The 23,331-nt window shown below is 35.4% G+C and overlaps 1 pseudogene; it reads left to right on the plus strand.

Annotated features, from left to right (window-relative positions):
- The first annotated feature begins 9,938 nt into the window (after positions 1–9,938).
- LOC120137335 lies at positions 9,939–12,379 on the plus strand (annotated as a pseudogene).
- The last annotated feature ends 10,952 nt before the right edge of the window (positions 12,380–23,331 follow it).

Below are 23,331 nucleotides of genomic sequence, written 5' to 3' on the forward strand. Positions count from 1 at the left end.
GTAAATCCCAATTGGATCTTAGGTATACTCTGACCCTAGACTGGAGGAGTCACCCCTTACCTAAACTTTCTTGTAAAAAAAATATAATTATATTAATAGTAATATTGTTATGACAAAATCGAATTAGGACCAGTTTGGCATAGCTTTCGAAAAGTGATTTTTTTAAAAGTGTTGTATAAACGAACTTGTAAAATTGTTGTACAAAACTGCAGTTTAAAATTTAATTGTTTGGGATTGTTTTTAAAAAAATGATTTTGAAAAGATAAAATGTCCATTATAGACATTATATTCTAAATTAAAAATATAACATTTAAGCTATATTTACTGTTATATACTAATCATATCAATTTAAACTATAATAAGTTCAAATTTTTTATTATATATGAATTATATCCATTTGAATTATAACAAAAATATAAAAAAATACAAATAAAAAATATAATTATAATACAAATATATTTTATATAAGGCTTAATACCAAAATAAGAGCTCAAACTATACTTCAATTCTCGATTAGGTGCCTAAACTATTTTTTGATCCATCCAAGTGTCTAAAGTTGCAAACGTTATCATTTTAGGTGTCTGAGCCATCAACGACGTTAATTTTCTCGTTAAGTGACACGTGCCACAATATGATGTTTTAAAAAGTTTTCTTATAAATTAGGGTTAATTACACGAATGATTACTTATGTTTGTGTTTTGTCTACTTTTGGTAACTGTTTCAAAAAATAATAAGATATGGTCACTTTCATTTTTATTTAATTAAGATATGGTCACTTTTGTTTTTATTTAATTAAGATGTGGTCATCATGGGTTAGCTGTTGTTAACAATTAATAGAATATGTGGCGTGATTGCTATTATAATCACACATTTGGTCTATGTTACTAAATTCCAACATAATATATATATTTTTAAGTGAAAATAAAAAGAAAATATTTTTAAATTAAGTTAATAATAAACTATATTTAATAAGTTAATATAAAAATATTTTTAAGTTAATATATATAAAATATTATGAATTTAGGTATTTATACACTAAGATACAAATTATATACATCATGATGTCTACTTTAGACCAAGCAATGGTCATGGTTTAATGGTTGGATACATGTTTAGTTTCCTAAGTGACCAAGATTCGAATCTTTTTTACCCCAAGGTGTGAATCATTTGCTTAATGTGACATTATTCAATTGAAGGATTAAATTTATTTTAATTTACTAAAAGTATAACAAAATTGAAAGAATATGTAAATAATAGGGACCAAATATGTGATTATATCAAAATATTTAATTGTTGTTAATGGCAGATAACTCAGGGTGACACATCTTAATTAAATAAAAAACGAAAAGTGTTAGGATTTGCGGAAGCTCAAATTGACAACCGAAACGGTTTTGCAAAGAGGGGTCAGAGCGATTTTTTGTGTTTAAGGAGTAAGGAGATAGAAAGATAAAGAATTGCAGAGAGATTTATAGTGGTTCGACTTCTCAACCAAGTCTACATGCACTACCTTAGCTCCTCATCAAGGATTTTCCAACAAATTCACTAATTTGTTCTTTCTTTTTCAAAGACAAAGAGATAACCTTTACAACTCCCTAGTTTTTCAATGGCTAAACTAGAACATTTCCTTAGCTTTTACATGAGCTTAGCTAGAACCTTTCCCCTTTACAATGAAAGGAAATATAAACAAGAAAACCTCTCTAAGGTAGGTGTTTACAAGAATTAAGCTCACAAGAACAAAATATTTTACAAGAGAGAATGAAAATAAGAATGAAAAACTCTTATCTTGTGTTTGATTGCTTGGATAGGTGTTCCCTTTGTTCTTCAAGTGTCTTGAACATGTATTTATAAGTTGGAATGAGTTTGAAGTCGTATATAGCCGCTGGGGATTATTTTTTTGCAAAACAAGGCTGCCCATAACATGGGGTATCGGTACCCCTTCATAGGGTATCGATACACCTTCATTAAATTCAAATTAAATTAGTCGTTACTAGCCGTTGCAGCCAAGGTGTATGGATACACTGCAGGGTGTATCGGTACACCAGTGTATGGATACACTGCAGGGTGTATTGGTTCACTAATTACATTCCGTGTTTGAGCAGTCATAGGTGTATGGATACACCTGCATGGGGTATCGGTACACCAGTGTATGGATACACTCATAGGGGTATCGATACACATTTGCATTTTTGCTCAAACTCGAATTTAATGGACTTTGAATTATTTTTGAAACCTTTTTAAAACTTTGAATAAATTCAATTCAAGTCCAAAAACATTTTGCCTTAAATTTATTATATCAAAACATAATTCAACAATTTCCCCCTTTTTGATATAACTAAACATTTGAAAAATTGTTTTTGGCTGAACTCCCCCTTAATAAAATGTTTAATGAAAAGATATCAATTGTTAACAAAAGGATACCAATTGTTGGAAAATATATGAAAATGTTAAGCTCTCCATTTTTCATTAAGAAATTGAATTTTTCAAAACAAACTTCTCCCCCCTTTTTGTTATATAAAAAATAATCCAATCTTTGTAGTTCAAAATAACTTTGGAGAGTAAGTAGTAAATTTGACATTTAAAAGAAATCATTTGAAAAATCAAAGCTCCCCCTCATTAAATGCATTACAAACAAAATTAAGCTTTTAACATCTTGACACTTAAAATTTGAATTTCAACAAAGAATAACAAACATGTTAGTAGCACATGAAATTCAATATATCCAAGTCTAAAATACTTTATGCAATATCAATTGTTGAAATTAAGTGCATATGCATAAAGCTTTTCAAAAATGTTATGTAATTGACAAATTTTGATATCAATATTAGAGAGATGTCATTTCATTTAAACCACATGCATAACATTTAAATTTAGGTCAAAAATTTAAAATTTATAAAATCAAATTATTTGAAAAGTTGATATCAATTGTTAGAGAGACATCATTTGCATTTAATACCAATTTTGACCAAAATTTATTATTATGAACAAAAATTATGAAAAATCATTAAAACTTTAAAATGTTCATCATACCAATTGTTTTCAACATACATGAGATTAAAAACAATACATAATTATTTAAAATCAAAACTCATCCATGCTTAAACTAAAATGAGCAACCAAATAATCAAAATCAAAAGCATTAAGCTTAGAGGTTATTCATTCCTTTTTCATGTGTGGCTAGAGCATCTTGATTTCGTCATCTTCATCACCATTGCTCCCATACACCTACAAGAGACATTTAAGTAGATTTTGGTATCCAAATTGATTTGGATCCTTGAACATTAGTTCCGATGCCCCTTATTCCTTTCGGAACCCATGCTTACCTAATTTTAAAACATTTTCCTTTCTTCAAAGGACAAGTATGTTCCTTATGACCATGAAAATGACAATGACAATGTGAGCATTTTGTCATTTTTAAACATAATAAGTTGTTTTTAGAAATTAATTCTTTTTCTTTTGTTAAGCTTTTAAGCTTAACTTCTAACTCAAAATTTTTATTTTTCTAAATCATCTATTTTGATTTTTGAAAGCTCTAAATTATTTTTCAAAATTTCTTTTTGATTTTCAAAATCAACTCTAGCTTTCAAAATCGATTTATTTTCAATTTTGAGTTTAGAAATTAATTTCATATATTTGGAATTCATGGTCTCAAATCCTAAATACAACCTATTATAAGTATCTTGTAACTCATCAAAAGTAAATGAATTAAATTCATTTGAGTTAGAAGATACTTCGAATTCTTCTTGAGTGGCCATGAGACATAGGTTGACTACTTCATCTTCATCATTGGAATCATCTTCATCACTACGAGATTAAACAAATGGCTTCTTCTTCCTTGTCCCCTTTTTCTTTAGAAGAGGACATTCATACTTGACATGCCCCTTTCTTTGACAATTGAAGCACACCGGGGGACTCTTCTTCTTGGTTGATTCATGTTTCACTTCCTTGGAAATCATGAATCTCTTGAGTTTCTTCAAGAGCTTGACCATCTCTTCTTCTTGTTCATTATCGTCTTCATCCACTTCATCACTTGAATCTTGATAGTTATCATTGGTGGATTTGAAGGCAATGCCTACCTCCTTCTTTTTCTTTTTGTTTTTCTTCTCTTCATTTTCTTCCGCTTCCTTTAACATCATCTCATGAGTGAGAAGAGAACCAATCAATTCATCGAAAGTGAGAGACTTTAGGTCTCTAGCTTCGATAATGGCGGTCTTCTTCGATTGCCACGAACTTGGAAGAGAGTAGATCATCTTCCTTACAAGCTTATCATTAGGGATTACTTCTCCAAATCCCCCGAGACCGTTGACAATCACAGAAAATCTATCCGTCATAGCTTTGATGTCTTCATCACGTTTCATCTTGAAATTTTCGTAGCTTTGGTTGAGAAGACTTTTCTTTGATTCCCTCACTTCGTTGGTTCCTTTATGAGTGACTTGGAGCTTATCCCAAATCTCGTTGGCACTTGAATAAGATGAAATTCTTCTATATTTATTTGGGCCTAAAGTACAAAAGAGAATGTGCATAGCCGTTGTATTGAGATGGTACTTTTTCTTCTCTTCATTACTCCAATCATCCCAATCATCTAAATCGTCGGGTGGAGTCGAGTAACCATTCATGAGTTCCAAGCTCCTAGATTGGAGGCTCGAATAAAGAACATCATCTTATTCTTCTAATGTGCATAATTTGCTCCATTGAAGAAGGGTGACTTGTTGACCGGTTGCGAATCTATAATAGGTGAATCTTAAATGTAGTAGGCACCGGAGGTTAAAGCCATCTTTTTGTCGATTACATCAGGAATTGGTAGAGCGTCTTCTAGGATCGTCTCAAGGTGATTAAACCTTCTAACGAGTTAAGATCTGATACCAATTGTTGGGATTTACGGAAGCTTGAATCGACAAAAAGGGGTCAGTGCAATTTTTATGTTTAGGGAGTAAGGAGAATAAAAGATAAAGAATTGCACATCGATTTATAGTGGTTCGATTTCTCAACCAAGTCTACATCCACTACCTTAGCTCTTCACCAAGGATTTTCCAACAAATTCACTAATTTGTTTTTTATTTTCAAGGACAAAGATAACCTTACAACTCCCTAGTTTTTTCATGGCTAAACTAGAACCTCTCCCTAGCTTTTACATGGGCTTAGCTAGAACCTTTCCCTTTACAATGAAAGGAAATAACAAGAAAACCTCTCTAAGGTAGGTGTTACAACAATTAAGCTCACAGAACAAAATATTACAAGAGAGAATGAATAAGAATGAAAACTCTTCTCCTGTGTTGATTGCTTGGATAGGTATTCTCTTTGTTCTTTAAGTGTCTTGAACATATTTATAAGTTGGAATGAGTTTGAAGTCGTATATAGCCGTTGGGGATGTTTTGGAGATCATTAGGGATTACTTCTCCAAATCCCCCGAGACCGTTTACAATCACGGAAAATCTATCGTCATAGCTTTGATGTCTTCATCAGGTTTCATCTTGAAATTTTCGTAGCTTTGGTTGAGAAGACTTTTCTTTGATTCCCTCACTTCGTTGGTTCTTTTATGAGTGACTTGGAGCTTATCCCAAATCACTTTGGCACTTGAATAAGATGAAATTCTTCCATATTCATTTGGGCCTAAAGCACAAAAGAGAATGTGCATAGCCGTTGTATTGAGATGGTACTTTCTTCTCTTCATTACTCCAATCATCCCAATCATCTAAATTGCCGGTGGAGTCGAGTAACCATTCATGATTGAGTTCCAAGCTCCTAGATTGAAGGCTCGAATAAAGACATCATCTTATTCTTCTAATATGCATAATTTGCTCCATTGAAGAAGGGTGACTTGTTGACCGCGAATCTATAATAGGTGAATCTTAATGTAGTAGCACCGGAGGTTAAAGCCATCTTTTTGTCGATTACATCAGGAATTGGTAGAGCGTCTTCTAGGATCGTCTCAAGGTGGTAAACCTTCTAACAAGTTAAGATCTGATACCAATTGTTGGGGATTATGGAAGCTCGAATCGACAAAAAGGGTCAGCGCAGTTTTTTATGTTTAGGGAGTAAGGAGAATAAAAGATAAGAATTGCACAGCGATTTATAGTGGTTCGATTTCTCAACCAATCTACATCCTACCTTAGCTCTTCACCAAGGATTTTCCAATAAATTCACTAATTTGTTGTTTCTTTTTCAAGGACAAGAGATAACCTTTACAACTCCCTAGTTTTTAATGGCTAAACTAGAACCTCTCCCTAGCTTTTACACGGGCTTAGCTAGAACCTTTCCCCTTTACAATGAAAGGAAATGTAAACAAGAAAACCTCTCTAAGGTAGGTGTTTACAACAATTAAGCTCACAAGAACAAAATATTTACAAGAGAGAATGAAAATAAGAATGAAAAATTCTTCTCTTGTGTTTGATTGCTTGGATAGGTATTCTCTTTGTTCTTTAAGTGTCTTGAACATATATTTAAGTTGGAATGAGTTTGAAGTCGTATATAGCAGTTGGGATGTTTTGGAGCCGTTTGAGGATTATTTTTCTGTAAAACAAGACTGCCCATAACATGGGGTATCGGTACACCTTCATTAAATTTAAATTAAACTAGTCATTACTAGCCGTTGCAGCCAGGGTGTATGGATACACGGTGTATGGTAAACCAGTGTATGGATACACTGCAGGGTGTATCAGTACACATTACATTCGGGGTTTGAGGAGTCATAGGTGTATGAATACCCTGTGTATGGATACACTTATAGGGTATCGATACACATTTGCATTTTTACTCAAACTCGAATTTAATGGATTTTGAATTATTTTTGAAACCTTTTTAAAACTTTGAATAAATTCAATTCAAGTCAAAAAACATTTTGCCTTAAATTTGTTATTTCGAAACATAATTCAACAGAAAATGACAATATTTTATGTTTTTTTAAATCAATGATCAAAAGTAGATAAAACACAAACATAAGTAATCACCCATATAGTTAAACCCTAAAAATTAAAAAAAATAAAATTACATATTTTTAAAGAAAAAACATATACCCTAACTTAATTTAATCAAATAATTTTTTTTCAAAACCTTAGGTTTAGGCCGAACATGATTAAACTTGACTTCAAGTGTTTTAATCATCACACGTGCTTTAGAAATAATCTATAACATCAAAAACATAATAATCCTTCATCAAATCTTCAAAATTAAACATGTCATTCATAAAACCCTAATCTCCACTCTCATATAAGAATGTTTTCCATGTAATTTCTATACGAATGATAGAGAATTTCAAGGGGATTGATCTATCTCTAATAACTAAATCTAAAAATCAATCGAATAAACTTAAAAATAAAATCAAATTTCTCTTTAACTAGCTATGGGGGTGCAAGACTTGAGCATGAAGAGGGGCTAAAAATTCTTGTTTTATCTTCATAATTAACATATACACTTGTCTTAATTTAATTTAAATGAATTTAAAATTCATTTAATTGGAAATTTCCATTTTAACTTTACCAAAATATGATAATTTCAACTTTGCCATTGCTATAACATCATCCATGACACCATATTATCTATATCATCTTCAAATTCAAAGACGAACAGATTAAAATCCACTTTTCACCTTTGCCCATGCAAATTGGAAACTACAATTTAATCATTAAATTTTCCAATTTCGGCTAAATATGGAAAAATGACTTCATTATACTGATCCACATTAAATTTCACTGTTCTAAAATTTGGAAATAATATTTTCAACATTTACCTATCATCCTTCAAAATTTCGTGAAATTTTGATTCGATCCGATTATTTAATTCTATACCAAACTTTACTACCTTATAACATTAATACAAATCCTTTACCAAATTCTGATTACCACAAAAACTTTATTCTTGGAGATGATCTATTCATTTATGAAAGAAAATTTCTTTTTAGGAAAATTATCGCTTTGGTCCCTAAACTTCCAAACTTTATACTTTGGCCACTAAACTTTCAAAATTTATGTTTTAACAAAAATTTGGGGTATTACAATTGGTGCTCGGTTGAAGGGTATTACCATAACTAAAAAATCTATTTTACTGAAATAACTACTGGTTTTAAAATATAATTTCTTTTATTCTTGTTTGTGGGAAACACGAGACGTCCTATTTCGATCTCCTGAATCTGTTTCTCTAAAAGTTTCCTTTGGACTGTAGGTTTTCCATCAGTACCTGAAGAAGTAATTGAATAAATCTCATTCCATCACGAAAACTGTTGATGTTTGAATTAATAAGAAAATTTTATGTGTAGCCATATGTTTGTTCTTTAGCATCATCTAGTAGTTCTATATTACTGAGCTTCCCAAAGCTCACCATGTTACGTACCATTTCAGGTTAAAGGAATGGTCATGTGTAGTTATCGACATCAGTATTGGGAGTTACTATGGCGTTACTTACGAGTACGATACATGTATAATTAGGGGGCATGTAGGTTATATTTGTTTTTATACCGAGTCTGTAACTTATTTTGATATTTGACTTCAATTAATTTATTTTATTACAAAATGGTTTTATGAAATTGTATTTTATTTGTAAATTGTTTTACCGTTGAAATGGTTTAATAAAATTTTAGTTTTCCCAGATTTTCATTGTGGGTCGCTCCGATGACCTTATGTGACATATCGAATTGGAAATGGTCACCCGCATCAGTCTGAGGGGATTACAAATATAATAATATTTAATTTTTTTTTCAAAATACCAGATGTGACCATGTCACTTAATTGGAGAAATTAACATTGTTGATGGCCCAAACACTTAAAATGGTAACGTTTCTAACGTTAGGAACCTGGATGAGTCAAAAAATAGTTTAGTCACCTATTCGAGATTCATGTATAGTTTGAGCACTATTTTGATATTAAGCCTTTATATAACTCACTATTATATTTTAAATATAAATATAATTTTTTATTTATTTTTAAATAATTAAAAGTAATAATATTTTTTAAAGGATGTTACTATTAATTTTTAAAATAAAATGTAAATATAATAAGTAGAATTCATGCCTTAGTAAGGATAAATTATAATTTAATTTCAAATACAAGTTAAAAAAATGAAAAAAATAGAAATCCTAACTTTTACTCTTTATTTGAAATCACTCCTTCCACGGTAATATTTTTACTTGTTTGATATTAATTTATGGTCAAAACGATTTTTTAACTAAAAATATTTTTAAAAACCTTTATCAAATTATTTTATTTTCACAAATGAGTTTAGTTCATTTTTTAACTAAAAATATTTTAAAAACCTTTATCAAATTTATTTTATTTTCACAAATGAGTTTTAGTTCAAGTTATACAACAAAATCATTCCATGATCTTATGTTGAAACAATAATTAAAGTGATATGGCTGAAGTGATGGAGCTAGCTAATCTAATTTCTCACCAACTGTTCCTCCCCCACACTAATTAATTTTGGTTTCACGGTAAGAAGAAACCAAATACTCCTATTTTTTGCTTCTAATATCTGCATTTTGCAAAGCTGTTGGGTGCATTGATTGTTCCTCATGCTATTAGGTAAGCTCCCTACAGAAAATTTCTTAAATACGAATATATAATATAATATTTTGAACAAATCGAATTGAAGCCAGCTAGTTTTTTGTTTTTCGCATTTAGCTGCTAAAATTTAAGTAAAATTAAGTTTGAAAATCAAGTCAATTGAAAAATTGTTCTCGCCAATTAAAGATGGACGTATAATTTCATATTATGAAAAAAATTATAAATTTTAAGTAGAAAATAATTTTATCTTAGGATTTTACAGATTATTTTTTAATAAAAAAGAATAAAAATATAATTTAAAATAGATAAGAATTTAAAATTTTAAGATAACTAACATGTTCGTCCTCTAGGTGCATTCCTGACGCCAACCTATTACCACCCAAAATGAACGTGGATCTGCCATTGCTTTCAAAGGTACACCACTAACGTGGCTAACCCTTTTCCTGCTGATTTTATCGTCACAGTTCAGACTGTGGCTCGGTGTGGTCTGCGCCAAAACCTTACCTAAAACCGCTACGACACACACGCGTCACCCTCTCTTTCTCCTTCCTTCCACATCTCTATCTCTTCGGCCCATTGGTGTCTCATATAGCCAAGTTAATGGCTAAAGTTTCAACCTTTCTGCTTGTAAACTCATCACTGGTCCTTTAGATCTCTTATCAATTATCATTACTACCATGAGATCTCAATCTCACAGTTTCTTCCTCGGAGCTTGAGTTCCTTTCAAACATGGCTTGTTTCATCCCACTTTTCTTTCTCTTGATCTCAGTTTCTTCTTCACAACCCACTGAGCTCTTCTTCCCTGGATTCAAAGACCTAAATCCCAACAACTTAACGCTTACTGGAGTTGCAGAGATTGATAAACATGGCATTCTTCGGTTGACGAATGACACCAGTCGTTTGCAGGGTCATGCTTTTTACAGCTCCCCGTTTAGATTCAAGAACTCCCCTAATGGCCAAGCTGTTTCCTTTTCTACTTCTTTCGTTTTCGTTTCGGTTCCTGAGTACTTAAAGCTCGGTGGGCACGGGCTTGCTTTCACAATCGGTGTTTCTAAAGATCTCAAGGCACTCCCGAGTCAGTATCTTGGAATCCTGAACGCGACTAATAATGGGAACTTCAGTAACCATCTGGTTGCGGTTGAGTTCGACACGGTTCAGGATTTTGAGTTCCAGGACATCAACGACAACCACATCGGCATCGACCTCAACAGCTTGGTCTCGAATGCTTCGGCTACCGCAGCTTACTCACTGACGACGGTGACACAAAGCAGAATCTCACCCTCAAAAGTGGGAAGCCAATCCAAGCTTGGATCGATTACGATTCGGTTGAAAAAGTCATTAATGTGACCGTGGCACCGAATTCCACAAGACCCAGATTGCCGATCTTGTCTTTTCATGTAGATCTTTCGCCTTTTGTTGAGGAGTTTATGTATGTTGGTTTTCTCAGCTTCAACTGGTTTACTTGCTAGCTCGCATTATGTTTCGGGTTGGAGCTTTAAAATCAATGGACAACCTCAAGCTCTTGATCTGTCTTCTCTGCCTAAACTTCCGGACCACCAAAGAAACATACAGCTTTAACAGTCGGTGTCTCGGTTTCATCTGTCGTTCTTGTCATTATTGCTGCATCCGTCACCGTTTATATCATCTTCAAGATTAAAAACGCTGATGTGATTGAAGATTGGGAGCTGGAGATTGGACCACAAAGATACCCTTATGAAGAGCTCAAGAAAGCAACCAATGGTTTCAGGACAAGAAATTGCTTGGACAAGGAGGTTTTGGGAAGGTTTACAAAGGAACATTTCGACAATCAAAGACTGATGTTGCTGTGAAGAGAGTTTCTCATGAATCAAAGCAGGGCTTGCGGGAATTCGTATCCGAAATCGCGAGTGTCGGAAGGCTTCGACATCGGAATTGGTTCAGTTACTAGGATGTGCAGGAGAAGAGGTGATCTTCTTCTTGTTTTGATTTCATGGCTAATGGCAGCTTGGATCGGTTTTTGTTGATGAGCCTAAAACAATATTGAATTGGGAGCAGAGATTAGGATTATAAAAGGTGTTGCTTCGGGTCTTCTTTATTTACATGAAGGCTATGAACAAATTGTGATTCCTAGAGATGTTAAGGCGAGTAATGTGTTATTAGATGAGAATTGAATGGGAGATTAGGAGACTTCGGCCTCGCAAGATTGTACGAACACGGTTCGAATCCGGGGACAACTCGGGTAGTCGGCACATTGGGATATCTAGCACCGGAGTTACCCAAAACCGGAAAGGCAACAACGAGCTCCGATGTCTATGCATTTGGTGCATTGTTGCTTGAAGTTGCATGTGGGAGAAGGCCAATTGAGCCCAAGGCACTGCCTGAGGAATTAGTGTTGGTTGATGGGTGTGGGAGAAGCTCACACAAGGGAGACTACTTGATGTGGCTGACCCCCAGGCTGAATGGCAAATATGATGAAGGGGAAATGCTGATGGTGCTTAAATTAGGCCTAATTTGTTCAAATGACATGCCTGTGGCACGGCCTACCATGAGGCATGTAGTGAGGTATCTCAACGGAGAGGCTCAATTACCGGAAAATTTGCGGCCACCGATGGCCTTCGACGGAGGAAAAGGTTTCGGAGACGGGTTCGATGCTTTTGTGAATTCATTCGCGGCCTCATCGTTTGAAAAACGAGTTCAAAATTCATTCATGGAAACTGGTAATGCCTTGCCTCGCTTTCCACCTCTCCACTTTCCCTCCTTAGAGACTAGATAGTTTTTTTAATCTTTTTCTTCGTTTTTTATATATATTTCGTAAGGGCTGAGCTTGTATCATATGCAAAACAATGGGAGCATTCAACCAAAGGGAACAAGGACACTGATGTTTCACATGTTTTGTAGCAAAAACTCTTTCTGACAACGTTTGGGAAAATGTGATGGCGTTAATGGGTTTTTTATTATTATTTTTATTTTTACTTCTAGCTCCCTCTGTTTTTGTGTTTTAACATCATCTGTCCTCGTATACTTACAGGCATTATTGTCCTTAATTCCAAATTAATCGACTTAATGTAGTAATCGCTATTAATATAGATCTCCATTCCTTCTCTTGTATTTATAAGAATGTGGCTTGATAGTTGAAATTGGGCTGCAAATTGACCAAAACTACCAAAATTTATTGGTAATTTGAGTAGGGTAGTTTTGTTGTACAAGAACTTAATTTAAATTTAATTAAGGTGAGTTTTATTTTTAAAATATTATCTTATTCGACTAAAAAATATATAATTTATAATATTTTTGATTATAACCGAATTGAAAAAATTAAGAATAATGTAATATTTTATTTTAATTTAAAATATTAACTGGTTCAATTTAAAATGTTACATTTTTTATAAAAATATTTTACAATAGATTATGTCATTTTTTAGTTTTATATTAACATGTGAATTTTAGATTTTCGAATTTGAATAGATTAGGCCCCTTCATATGATTAGGGATGATAATATAATATAATAGATTTGATTCGATTTAGTACGATAGGAATTTTTTTATTTAAAGAATAGATTTGGGTCAAAATTTGAAGAAAGTGATTGAATCAAGTTCAAGTATATGATGAAAAATATCTTATCCGATATGAGGTAACAATATAAAATTTTCATAAATTGAGGAATAATTACTATAATATTCATCTCTCTATTTTTTTTAATTAGGTCTCTATTTTATCAAGTTAAAATAACCTTCTATAGTTGTTGGGTTGAGTTGGATATAAATTTTATCTTAAACTCAAGTTCGATCGGATTTAGGTGGAGAATATGCATCTCGAGTTGAATCGAGTTGAATGAAGGGAGTATATATTTTTCGGATCAAATCAAATTCGAATAAAAATATATACTTTTTAAGGTCAGATCGATTAATTAAAATCGGATTCAACCTGATTTATTACCATCTCTAGATATGATCCAAAGCAGCGATGAAAATAATGGAGTTGTTATAGCTAGGAATGATCAAAATACCCGTATCTGACGGGTCCCGACCCAATCCGATCCAAAAGGGGCATTTTTTTTTTTTTCGGGGCTCGGAGAAGGGCGGGACGGATTATAGTAAAAAATTTCGGGGCGGGGCGGGGCCGGGTTTAAGGTGAAAATCATTGACCGACTTAACCGATTATTATATATATATATTATATTAATATTTTAAGAATTTTTATTTTATTATTAAAATATATTATTTAATTAATAAAAATTTAATTTAACATTTTAAATATAAAAAATAATTATAAATATCTATAATAAAATATATTATTTAAAAATATTATATATTCGGGTCTAGTCGGGTCGGAATTAAGAATTTAATCTAAAAATTGGAGAGGGTTCGAGGCCGGAAAAAACTCAAAATTCCTCAGGCGAAATCGGATTTTAGATATGTTTTCGGGTTGGGCAGCCAAAAACCCGCCCCGCCCGTGCCCATCCCTAGTTATAGCTGACATGGAATCCTTTGGTAGTGGCCTAGTGGCATTGTGGGAGTTCTTGACATTTACAAGGCAAATAAATAGGCAAAGTGTTAGGAAAATAAACCGAGTACAAGTAATTTCCCTATAACCAGATTAGTGAGAATGCGAAATAAAAGCGGAAAAATAATACCCGAAAATTGATAACGGAGTTCAGCCAATTGTGCTTACGTCTCCGGGCTGCTGCAGATCTTTTACTAAGAGAGAAAATTTACAGGTGTTTTACAAAACACTCACTACTCACAAGAAAGCTCTCTAGTATGAAGAAAAAAGAAATGTTTTGGGATGATTTTGAAGCTAAATGGGTAAGGGTATTTATAGTAGAAACTTAGGGACTAATCTTTGAAAATACCTAAAGGCAATGACTAAAGTGAATTTACCCATTCCTATTTCAACAAACATCTACCAAAATTTTACCAAACTTTGAAAAATTTTTCAAAGAAACATTTACCAAACTTTGAAAAAAAACATTTTCCAAAGTTGGTTGCCAAACTTTGAAACTTTTAACAATCTCCCACTTGAAGACTGATTTTAATATGTCTTCACACCACAACTTCAGTTTGTCCGTAGTCACCGTCTTTGTCAACATGTCTGCCGGATTTTGAGCTCCACTAATCTTTTCAAGTTTCAAAATCCCATCTTCCAAAAGAGACCGGATAAAATGATATCTCAATTGTATGTGCTTTGTCCTGGAATGAAAAGACGGATTCTTTGCTAGATGGATAGCACTTTGACTGTCGCAATACAAGATATTGTTTTCTTGTTTCTTGCCTAACTCTTCCAAGAAACTTTGGAGCCAAACCATCTCCTTGCTGGCTTCCGTAACAGCGACATATTCTGCTTCAGTTGTGGAGAGAGCAACTATCTTCTGAGTTGAGAAACCCAACTCACTGCAGTGCCTCCTAGAGTATAGACATACCCTGTAGTCCTTCTGATGTCGACATTTCCGGCTAAGTCAGCATCTACATAGCCTGTCAGTATCATATCTCCACCTTTGAAACAAAGTGCTTTGTTTGTGGTACCCCGAAGATATCTGAGGATCCATTTGACTGCTTCCCAGTGTACCTTGCCCGGATTATTCATGTACCTGCTAACAGCTCCCACTGCATGAGCAATATCTGGTCTGGTACAAACCATGGCATACATCAGACTTCCAATTGCTGAGGCATACGGCACCTTCACCATGTGTGCACGTTCTTCCTCCGTCTTTGGTGATTGGTCTTTGGAGAGTCTGAAATGAACACCTAAAGGTGTACTTACTGGTTTAGCATCTTGCATGTTGAACCTGGAGAGTACTTTGTTGATGTACTCAGCCTGTGATAACATCAAAGTCCCCGACTTTGTGTCTCTCTTGATCCTCATCCCAAGAATTTGCTTTGCAGCGCCCAGATCCTTCATAGCAAACGCTTCGACAATTTTTGCTTCAAGTGTATAATCTCTTGCATGTCTGAGCCTGCAACGAGCATGTCATCAACGTACAATAATAAATAATGAAGCTGTTGTCGAACCTCTTGATGTAGCAACAATGATCTGCTTGGCATCTGATAAAACCACTGCTCATGAAGCTACGAACTTCTGTACCACTGTCTAGGAGCTTGTTTTAAACCATACAAGCTCTTCTTCAACCTGCATACCAGGTTTTTCTTGTCTGCCTCTATGAAGCCTTGTGGCTGCCTCATATAGATTTCTTCCTCCAAATCACCATGAAGGAAAGCTGTCTTTACTTCTAACTGCTCAAGATGTAAATTCTCTGCAGCTACAATTTTCAACACCAGTCTGATTGTAGACAATTTTACGACTGGAGAGAAAATTTCATTGTAGTCAATACCTTCTTTTTGCTGAAAGCCTTTGACAACCAATCTTGCTTTGTAGCGTTTGCTCCCATCGTGCTCTTTGATCCTGTAAATCCACTTGTTGTGGAGCGCTTTCTTGCCTGGTGGTAATTCAGCTAATCCCCATGTCTGATTTGACATAAGCGAGTCCATCTCATCTTTCATGGAAGACTCCCACTTGACTGAATCCTCCACTTGCATTGCTTCATCATAGCACTCTGGTTCACCATTGTCAGTCAGCAACAAGTAGTGTAAAGAAGGAGAATACCGTTGGGTTGGTTTAGGAATTCTGGAGGAGCGTCTCAGTTCTGGTGTGCCTGGTTCTTCTTGAACTGCTTCAGGATTGATCTGAACATCATTTCCAGAAATCTCCTCGAACTCAGCAAATTCCTTTGTTTCAGCTTCGGTATTACTTGATTCTGCGGTTGATCTATCTTTGTACATCACATTTTCATTGAAAATGACGTCTCTGCTTCTTGATCTTCCGATTTTCATAGTCCCAAAACCGGTAACCGAACTCATCACCGCCATAACCAACAAAGACACATTTGTTGGACTTAGCATCAAGCTTACTTCTTTCAGCAGAGTCTATGTGTACATAAGAAATACAACCAAACACTCTTAAGTGTGAAAGGTTTATTTTCTTGCTCCAAACTTCCTCTGGTATTCTGCCATCCAAAGGAACTGAGGGCCCACGGTTGATCAAGTAAGCTGCAGTGTTGATTGCTTCAGCCCATAGAAATTTGGGCAAGCCGGCATGTATCCTCATACTTCTGGCACGTTCATTCAGAGTTCTGTTCATGCGCTCTGCTACACCATTATGTTGCGGTGTCTTGGGAACTGTTGTCTCCATCTTGATCCATTGTTTGCACAGAAATCTCTGAATCTACTGTCTCTGTACTCTCCTCCATTGTCAGACCTCAACCGCTTGACTTTCAAACCAGTCTCATTTTCCACCATGGCCTTCCATTTTCTGAAGATATCGAAGACTTCTGATTTCTTCTTCAGAAAATAAACCCCTTGGGTGTCTTGCCAATCTTTGGGATCCTTTGTTTGCCAAAGATGCAATCCTCACATAGTCTCTACATTTTTTTAGATCCGGCAGCTTCCCTTTTGACAAAAGTGTCTTCATCCCTTTCTCGCTCATATGGCCAAGCCTTTGGTGCCATAGGTTGATTTTCCATCAGCATCTGCTACTGCAATGATATCTCTAAATTTGAGGTTACATAGAGAGTACCAGTCTTCTTACCACGAGCAATGACGAGTGCTCCTTTGGTAATCTTCCATTCACAGCCTGAAAAGGTTGTGCTATATCCTTCTCCATCAAGCTGTCCAACAGAAATCAGATTTCTTTTGAGGCCAGGAATATGTCTCACTCCTGTCAGCTTCCAGGTGGTCTGGTTGGCAACTTTAGTCGGATGTCTCCTTTTCCGACGATCTTTAAGGTTCATCATCAGCAAGATGAACCTTCCCAAATCACCACTGACATAGTTCTCCATGATTTCTTGGCATGGGGTGGAGTGGAAAGATGCCCCTGAATCCAAGACCATGATTCAATCGGACTGTTGACGCTTAGAATCATGGCATCACCTGTCTCCTCTGTCACGTTGGCAGATTCCTGTGCACCGGTATCTTTCTTCAGTGCTCGGCAATCTCTTTTAAAGTGACCTTTCTTGCCACAATTATAACAGGTAAATCTTTCTTTCCCGTTCTAGATTTTTCCCGTCTGGATTTTGATCTGCCACGATTTGAATATCTTTCTGAAGTTCTTCCTCTAGACTCCGTGTGCAAGGCTGAGGAGGTTGATGCTTCACCCGATTCTCTCCGTCGAATTTCTTCACTCAGTACCAGATCCCGAACATCGTCGAATTTTAATTTGCTGTTTCCGACGAACTGCTGACTGCTGTAACAGTAGCATTCCAACTGTCTGGTAGAGATGATAAGAGAATTAAAGCTCGAACTTCATCATCGAACTCAATTCCACTGAACTCAACTGGGTTGTGATTGTGTTGAGTTCATTTAGGTGTTGTGCCACCGATGCCCCTTCGTCATCCGCAAATTGAATAATCGCTCATCAAATGAACTTTGTTTGAGGCCGATGGTTTCTCATACATACTGGAGAGCCGCCATAAGACCCGCCGTGGTCTTTTCCTTTGCTATGTTGAAAGCAACATTTCGGGACAACGTCAGGCGGATGACTCCGAGGGCTTGTCGGTCGAGAAGAGCCCAGTCTTCATTCTCATGCCCTCTGGTTGCTTTCCTGAGAGAGGTTGATAAGATTTTTCTGGTACAGAAAATCTTCAATCTGCATCTTCCAAAAGCCAAAGTCCGCACCATCGAACTTTTCAATTTTCACCTTCCCTTCGTCTGCAAGCCATCGCTTCCACTCGAATCTGGCTTTTTTTGGATCGTTTCTGACAATTCTGTGAACCACCGTGTATTAGAACACCACCGTCGACAAACTCGTATCGCCGACCGAAATTTCACTATTCACAAAATTCACTATTCACGTGAATAGTAATGAATAGTAACCTCACAGAAAAATTGACAAAATTCACAACCAAAAGCTCTGATACCAGTTGTTAGGAAAATAAACCGAGTACAAGTAATTTCCCTATAACCAGATTAGTGAGAATGCGAAATAAAAGCAGAAAAATAATACCGAAATTGATAACGGAGTTCAGCCAATTGTGCTTACGTCTCCGGGCTACTGCAGATCTTTTACTAAGAGAGAAAATTTACAGGTGTTTACAAAACACTCACTACTCACAAGAAAGCTCTCTAGTATAGGAAGAAAGAAATGTTTTGGGATGATTTTGAAGCTAAATGGGTAAGGGTATTTATAGTAGAAACTTAGGGACTAATCTTTGAAAATACCCTAAAGTGCAATGACTAAAGTGAATTTACCCATTCCTATTTTCAACAAACATCTACCAAAATTTTACCAAACTTTGAAAAACATTTTTCAAAGAAACATTTACCAAACTTTGAAAAAAACATTTTCCAAAGTTGGTTGCCAAACTTTGAAACTTTTAACACAAAGAACAAAGACTCGAAGCTTACCAAAAATATCAGTCCAAAACTAAGACTAACCAAATGAACCGACACTAGAATTATGGCTAAAATATGCAGAATATAGAAAGAAGACTCTTGACTGCAGACCTTTTTTGTTGTTTGATAGAGGAAGAGAAGATGATTGAATGCTGCCCAGAAGCTTCATATAGGCTTTTAGACCATTCCTTCAGTACTTGACTGCATTGATGTGGGATACTAAAACAATATCTCAAGGGACCACTCGCATCTTTCTTCATTTATGTCTTCTAAAATGGACCACTCTGTAGAAGTTCTGACTTTCCTACCCCCATAAACTTTCATGTTTCCATGCCACCTATAACAGACAATCCATTTTAAAATTTAGGTGACGAAAAGGCCACCAGTCTAGGGTCATGCATATCACAAACCATAGAAAGACTACCACTATAAGCAATACTTGTATCTCTCCCAAACCTTTTTTGGAGGCTACAATTCTACTTTCATTAAGGTCTCCGAGATTCATCGAAACCTCCAAAGTTCTATATTTTTCGAAATTCTTCGAAGCCTTCAAAATTTTATGTCATTCAGACAACTACATATCTTTGTCATGATTTCTTTCAGGTTCACATGCTATACAATCTAACATTTGATAATTAAAATCTATTTAGGTTGTTGACTTGCGTATACCAATCATCACTCTAAGCCTGACACCAACTTAATACAACATCAAAGATTTGTATAAATCACCATGCAAGGCTCAACATAAGACCTCTTTCGAACTCTCTGTGAGATTTTCTCCCATATCTCTTATCTCTGTTAGCCCATAACATCATCAATTTTGACTCTCCACCCAAACTAAAAGATGTACAAGACTTGAATCTTGACATTTGTTAAAGTGTGTCAATGTACAAATACCAATGATCATCTTAGGTCAGACACCAACAATAAGAATGATCTATATATAAGTTAGTCTGCCAGATTTAACATGAGATCTCTTTGGATTTTTTTCATCTCTTATATCTATCAATTCATGAAATCATCAACTGCGATTCTTTATCCAAACGAAGTAATACAAAAATGGAAACAAGACTCAAATCTTGGAATTTGTTAGAACGTTACCGAATTTGAAAGTTCATTTATGTAAAAGGACAAAGACGGAAACGATAATTAAGAACTTGTTTACAAGTACATAAACAAAAACATCAATGACCTACCTGCAATATTATTCTAAAAGGCAGATCAAGCTAGTTTTAGCCAATTCTTGGAGGCCTTTCAACTTTTCCTGAAGGGTCAAGATATACTCAAACCCTTCCCCGGTTAAAATCCATGGTAAGAAAGGAATTAGCTTGGACCACATGAATCTGAACCCTTGGCATGTCGTCTTTAATCTTTTTCTCCGCTTTTCTGGGGTGAGGCCTACAATTCCGGCTATTCCATTTTGGGAGTAGTGCTTGATTCGGACAAAATCACTTGAGTTCCTGCATTTAACCCAGTAATTTAGTTGACTACCAGTGATCATGTATATAATTTTATGTGGAGCAAATGACTTGGTAAAATTGGTGCTTCAACAGGCTGTTTATCAGAGGATTCAGTTTGCTGGTTGTCAGCCATGGTAAAATGATGGTGATTTTGGTGCCTTATAAAGTGGAACTTAGTTTGAACCTCATCTTTCTTCTATTGATTTTGTTAAAGTTTCAATCTTTGGTTCTGCCAAATGGAGAGCTTTCCAATAACTTGTCGCATGGGATTTGATAATTACTATGCAAAGCACGGTAAGAACGTCCCTTTCCTGTTAGGTCGGCTTGTAAATGTTGATTCTCGTAAGAGATTGATGGTGTTATGTTTGGCTTGAAAAATTAGCAAAGTTGAAAGTTGACAAAATTGAAAGTTTGCAAAGTTGAAAGTTGGCAAAGTTGACACCTTTGGTTGGTGGCTAACTTGTACACATTGGAAAATTCTTTGGTAGGTGGTCAACTTATTTTTCATCTTTGGTCCCTAAAATATTAGGTTATTTATAAGTTTAGTCCTTAAAACTCAACTATAAATAGACCTAAGTATTTCATTAGAAACCATCTCAAAACAAGTTCTCTCTTCTATTTGTTTTCTTCATTCTCACTTTGAGAATTCTAAAGAATTCCATTTGTTGTAATATTTTGTTGATAGTGAAGTTATCATCCGGTGTGGTGCCCGAGGAGTAGACGATATTCTCATCGAACCTCGTAAATTTGGTGTTTTCTCTCCTTTATTGTTTTTATCCGATTTTTCCATTGTGTTTCAATATTCAATAGTTTGATGGGTTTATCCGTTGTGCAACCTTTGGTGGTTTTGATCTTGACATTTTAGGTCAATTTTGAAACTACATTCGTGTGGGAAATAACCATGTTTTCCCAACAATTGGTATCAGAGCTTCGGTTGAGGTTATCCTGGTGGTTTCGTTGCTGAAAAGATACATTTCATGATATTGAATATTGTTCGTTAGAATTAAAATGCCAAAATACGAATCAGTTGAGACATCAAGCTCTTCATCTGGACCGCTGAGGAGGGTGATGTCAAATGCAAATTTCTCGGTGGAGTTGTTCGATGGATCCGGTCATTTTGGCATGTGGCAAGGCGATGTGTTAGACGTTTTATTCCAATAAGGTCTAGACATCGCCATTGAGGAAGAAAAGCCCGAATATATGGAGGAGAAAGAATGGAGAACAATCAATCGTTTGGCGTGCAGCATGATTCGATAATGTTTTTCCAGGGAGCAGAAGTATGGCTACAAGAACGAGACTTCTGCAAGTAAGATGTGGAAAACATTGGAGGAAAAATTCCTAAAGAAAAGCTCTCAGAATCGTCTCCACAAGAAGAAAAGATTGTTCAGATTTGATTATCAACCAGACACTAGTATAAATGAACACATCACTGCGTTCAATGAGCTAGAGGCAGACTTATTGGGCATGGATGAAACCTTCAAAGATGAAGATTTGTCTTTGATGTTGTCATCTCTTCCAGATGAATTTGAGCACCTTGAGACAACGTTACTTCATGGTAAGGATAATGTTACCCTTAAAGATGTAACTGCTGCTTTGTATAGTTATGAGCTTAGGAAGAAAACTAAGAAGGAGAACAAGTACGAAGCAGCGGAGGCCATGGTGGCAAGAGGTCGTTCGAAAAGTCAAAAGCCAAAGTGGAGAGGGAGATCAAAGTCGAAGTCTAGACTGAGAAAAGATGAATGTGCCTTTTGTCATAAGAAAGGAAATTGGAAGAAAGATTCTCCGAAGCTGAAGAAGAAAGGAAAAGCTGCTCTAGATGCATGTTTTGCAGAGCATGATGCAAATGACTCTGACATATCATTGGTTGCTTCATCAACAACATTCTATTCAGATGAATGGATATTATATTCGGGTTGCACCTATCATATGTCCCCTAATCGGGAGTAGTTCTCCGATTTAGTAGAACTAAATGCAGGAGTTGTTTATATGAGCAATAACAATGCCTGTAAAACTGTTGGGATATGTTCAATTCAATTGAAGAATCAAGATGGATCAACCAGAGTTCTGACTGATGTCCGATACATGCCCAGTTTGAAGAAAAATATCATCTCGTTGGGAGCCTTGGAATCCAAAGGCTCAGTCGTCACTATGAGAGATGGAGTTTTAAAAGTCACATTTGGTGCACTTGTGATGATGAAGGGCATCAGGAAAAATAATTTGTATTACTACCAAAGTAGTACAATTATTGGAGCTGTTGCAGCAGCTTCCAGAGGTGATGATTTGGACACAACCCAATTGTGGCATATGCGGTTGGGACATGCTGGAGAGAAATCCTTGCAAATCTGGCAAAGAAAGGATTGTTGAAAGGTACAAAGACTTGCAAATTGAACTTTTACGAGCATTGTGTTTTGGGAAAGTAGAAGAGAGTGAAGTTTGGAACCACTATACATAATACAAAATGTATTGTGGATTATATTCACTCAAATGCATGGGGTCCTTCAAAGATATCGTCTTTGGGAGGAGACCATTATTTTGTAACTTTTGTAGATGACTTTTCCAGAAGAGTTTGGGTGTATCCGATGAAGTCTAAAAATGAAGTGCTTCAAATTTTCTCGAAATGAAAAAATATGATCAAGAACCAGAATGGTAGAAAGATCAAACATCTTAGGACGAACAATGAAGGGGAATATAAAAGTGACACATTCTTTGACGTTTGCCATGAATATGGTATTGTTCGACACTTCACTGTTAGAAATACACCACAACAGAATGGGGGTGGAAGAGTGTATGAATCGAACACTATTGGAGAAAGTTCGATGTATGTTGTCTAATGCTGGGTTAGGCAAGGCATTTTGGGCTGAGGCTGTGACATATGCTGGCCATCTCATCAATCGTCTTCCGTCATCAGCGATAGGAGGAAAAACACCATTGGAGGTATGCTCTGGAAAACCTGCTAATGATTATGATTCCTTACATGTATTTGGATCCTCTGCTTATTATCATGTGAAAGAATCCAT

The sequence above is a fragment of the Hibiscus syriacus genome, unplaced genomic scaffold, assembly GCF_006381635.1.
Source record: "Hibiscus syriacus cultivar Baekdansim isolate YM2019G1 unplaced genomic scaffold, ASM638163v2 tig00110656_pilon, whole genome shotgun sequence".
NCBI classification, from domain to species: Eukaryota; Viridiplantae; Streptophyta; class Magnoliopsida; order Malvales; family Malvaceae; genus Hibiscus; species Hibiscus syriacus.